The sequence below is a fragment of the Aplysia californica genome, unplaced genomic scaffold (genome assembly GCF_000002075.1).
Source record: "Aplysia californica isolate F4 #8 unplaced genomic scaffold, AplCal3.0 scaffold00156, whole genome shotgun sequence".
Classification (NCBI taxonomy): Eukaryota; Metazoa; Mollusca; class Gastropoda; order Aplysiida; family Aplysiidae; genus Aplysia; species Aplysia californica.
The window spans coordinates 1371068-1375332 of NW_004797426.1; the positions used below are offsets into that span (position 1 = coordinate 1371068).

A 4265-nucleotide genomic window follows, 5' to 3' on the forward strand; every position below is an offset into this window, starting at 1 on the left:
GTGCGAGTTATGGTGTGGACAGAATCCGTCTCTGAAGACCTCAGCTCTGGACCAAAGGTCGTTCATTGTAAGACAGTTCACTCAGCCAAAAAAAAGTGTCCGCGGAAGTCCGTGCATTGGTTCAGATGGCGCTGCAGTCTTTGGTTGGGATTCGAAGCTCTCTTTTATTTCTTCACAGAAAGAATCTAGGAATAGCCATAGAGTTACCCCCTTGTATGTACTATAGTGTACATCTATGGGAATAGCTCAGTGTGTCTGCGTCGCTTTTATTGTTGTTCCCACAAGTAGGGCAACTCTGTTTGCAAAGTTCGCGCTTGTCCGAAGAGGGCACCACCGGATTTAGAGGCCGCTCTTTTATTGGCCCGTACAGAGGGGTGGACTATCTTGTTATGTACCATCTTTGTCTGGAAACAAGGACTCGAATAATCGCCAATTCTGGGAGTGAAAGGGAAACACACCTACCTACATTTGTCACCGCAATCGTATCTGACACCGTGAATGCTCTTCTTAAAAAATAGGTTGATCAATATTGGTCGTGACCGCCCACAGGGGTAGGCGTAAGCTCTTATTTTAGACGTGAGCACCATAAATAGATAGATCAATAATATGTCCGAGAAATGGAAGAAGAGCCGTGTGCAAAACGTGCTTTGGTGCTTCACCTTCACCTTCACATCGCCCCCCTGTCTGCCCCCGTCGTTTTATGCAAGAAAAATTTTGATTTTACACGTATGCAAACTGAGCCCAAAAATGTGAAATTATGCGATTCTGTTAAATTTAGCAAAGGAAGATAAAGGGAAATAGAAATTATGCGAAAAGTGATCAAAGTTTGCTAAATTATGCGGGGTGCGTAAAAGCACGGGGACAGCGTTGTGCACCAGTCTGTCTCGCCGTCAGGACTCTCCGGCAGATATCTCCATCAGTACAGCAATGGTCAAGGGAACACGTGAGGCACTGGCGCTGTGTCCCTGGGAAAGACACTCGACACGAATTGTCCTCACTTCACCCAGGTGGGAATGGGTACCCGGCCATAGACAGCGAAAGATCTGTCAGTATGTTAGTGTTTTAGCGCCTATAAATGGCTGCTTGCACTGTATGCTTCCCTGGAAGTTGGACGTTGTTTCAGAATGCTCTCAGGTCTGCTGGGGTAATACTAATACATGAATACATGTAGTATAGATTGTGAAGCGCATAGAGCTTGCTGTTGGGTGGGGATTTTCGCTATACAATGCTATCTATTATTACTGCCAACAGCTATAGTACATGTAGCTTGTTCCCCCTTCCCCTTCAAGGTGGACTCGACCAGTTTGACTGGTTAGTACGACCTTCAAAATAATCTGTGCTTGTCACGAGACTGCATACCGAGAGTGGTCCGAAGAGGGGGGGGTGAGAAGGAGGGAGGGGGGGTTGGTAACTGTATTAGAAGGACGATCGTGATTTTGACAAGAGTTGTTGTTGTTGTTGTTGTTATCGATCCAGCAACAGCTGGGCTCTCGCCCTGACAAGAGTTAAAGAAGAGCTAGAGGTGTGTCTTTTGCAGCGGAAATTCCCGCCGTGACCATGTTCCCAATTCCAGTGGCAAGCAGGCCGGTGCCCCTTGCCTCTATCGTCTGTTCTGCTCCGCCCCTTGTTTTCTTTGTACTTTGTACGGCTGTCTCCTGTATCGCGTCTAATCTGCATCTATAACATATATATAATATGTGTGGTAATTTTAAGTTGGTATTGTATGTAAAATGTGCTCTACACGCAGAGATCTGAAATTTTACAGCAATTAAGAAGACATGTGGGGCGCCTGTGTGAAAAATGCGGCCCATTGACCCAGTGCATGTGCAATCAATGGGTCGTTTTCTGACCCAATGCGCCAGTTAATTCTGTGTCGTTAAGGCCACCGATCCCTCAGTCGCAGGAAATCCTTCACAAGGAAAGGCAGGACCCGAGATCAGAAACCGAAACTTGGTCAAGAAACTGGATCATCAGAATCAGAGGTAAGTCTCTCTCACAGAGAAATCTCCATGCACCTTTTGTGCCTCTTTCTCGATTGCGTGTGATTGTAGTGTAACATTTTACTTTTCCTCGTCTGTTATTGTTTTATAATATTGTTGAAAATCATTTCTCTCCTTTGGAGCCACATCGTCAAGAGGGGGAGTAGTGCTTGGGCAATCTACTTCCTCTTTGTCTACCGCCCAGGCAAAGCTGCATCAGGAAAACTGCTTGAAGATACTCTGTCAAGACGAAAAAGACCAAATTATATAGATAAAAATGTTTAATAATTATTGTTTTTTATACAACAAACTGAGGATTCTATAGCTCGTAATGCTCTGTATATATATATATATATATATATATATATATATATATATATATATATATATATATATATTTAAATATTATAGCCTACAACCCGGAAGTGACAAGAATGTGCTTAACAGACAGACCTGTCCAAAACGACCAACTATTGTCTAGGAGAAAAGTGATCATCTGAGACAGGTGCTGGCTCTCTTGGACACTGTCATTCTACATAGAGAAAAACGCATGGGGGAAGGGGGCGTGGTCGTTTGTACAGTTGGTTGTCTTGGGCAGGTGGTCGTTACAGCAGGTTCAACTGTACAGGTTTTGTGTGGGGCCCTGTCCAATCTGGATCAGTCTGTATATAGCTGGGCACAGAGGGGCCGGGTTTGGATCCGAATATTGACGGTCAGACAGTGCGGGGAGTGTAGATTTAATGCTTTTTGTCTCGACCGACTGTAGGAGGAGGACCATGACTTCAGTTGTGAAGCACAGTAATATCTAGATACATGTAGGCCTATCTATGTATTGTGTGTATGTGCGTGTGTGTGTGTCTGTGTGTAGGCCTACGTGAGAGTGCGTGTCGCGTATTCTGCGTCATCGTTTTCACAGAATTTTTCTATTAATAGCGCCAGTTAAAAATCGGAAATTCCATGTTTGTGAAATTCTTGTGTGACGTCACATCCGCCCACGATACGAGTAAAGGCGAAAAGAAGTTTGCAATTCTGTTCCAAAGTCGAACCGTAGAAGTAAAAACTCAACACACATTTTTGTCCTTTTACGTTGTGCGATTGCCAGAATGAAACAGTACCCCACCACCTCTTTAACTGCCCAGCACTTTGTGACCTGCGTAGCACCTACCTACCTGCCTCCCCAGACATCGAAAACACTCTATACAGTACCGCGACAAAGCACAGCTGATTAAAACCTGTCAATTCTTTGCCATATCGACAGACCCAAGGGCTAGAACCCAAATGGCCGCTGGATCGGAAAAGTAAAGTAAAGTAAAGTAAAAGTCCTTTTCCGAAATGTGTAGCTAGACTGTTTTATAATTAATCCCTTGGTTGGCTTAGAACAAGGAGGTTATAAAAATAATTCTTAGGTCCTTAGAGAGGAATAATATTTCTCCCCAAATGACAATAAATTTCGGGAATTCCCTTTGTCCTGGAAATTAACTCGCTCTGTCGTTGTCGTCACATCCGGCCGCCGCAGTTTCCACCAAGTAGGTCAACACAAGTTTCCGTCGCAGTCACATAGGCCAGATCTAGATCTAGGCTAGATATAGATCTATAACTTTCTATGAGCAAAGATAGTACAGCCTACGGTAAGATGTTGCAGTGGCCCAACTTTGTGAGGCGCGTCGACTCCTAGCGCCACTAGCGGCGAGCGTGCGACAGTATGTAAACAAACACGGCGAGAGACTCGCAACGCTCATGCTGTCGGCATTGCTGGCCACTTTTGTTCAGCGATCGGCCGTTCTAATTCCAGAGGAAAAACTAAATAATTGTCTTTCCTCAGATTCCCAAAGGACGAAAAATGGAAAGACAATGTGAAATTGATTTTTTAATCTAGAGTCTAGATAAGAGCTAAACTAAAGAGATAAGAGTCCAGCCCGTAAGCTTTGTTTAGTCTCTGCATCATGCATCCTTGCCTATGACCAATGCTTTGTACTCTGTACTTTGTTGTGTGTGGGTCCATTCCATTAGGTGTAGAACTAGATTCTAGATGCAAATGTTATATAGATCTATGTTTTCTGTGTTGTGGGTTATTATGCAATTTGTTCTTTAGCACAACACAGAGAGATCAGTATTTTGCATATATTAATTTGTAACTTTTTATGACGTATGGGCCATTGGCCTCGAAAGCCAATTAAGTCTAATTCAATTTAATTCTCTCTCACCGCACATACTCATACGCAATTGTACGCACGCACGCTCGCGCGCGCGCACACACTACACACAACACACTACACACAACACACA

General features: G+C 44.0%; 1 protein-coding gene across 1 annotated transcript in view; it reads left to right on the forward strand.

Moving 5' to 3' along the window:
• Nucleotides 1–4265, forward strand: part of LOC101851038 (alpha-(1,3)-fucosyltransferase C) — a 24712-nt gene that overhangs the window by 19731 nt on the left and 716 nt on the right. The window lies entirely within an intron of this gene.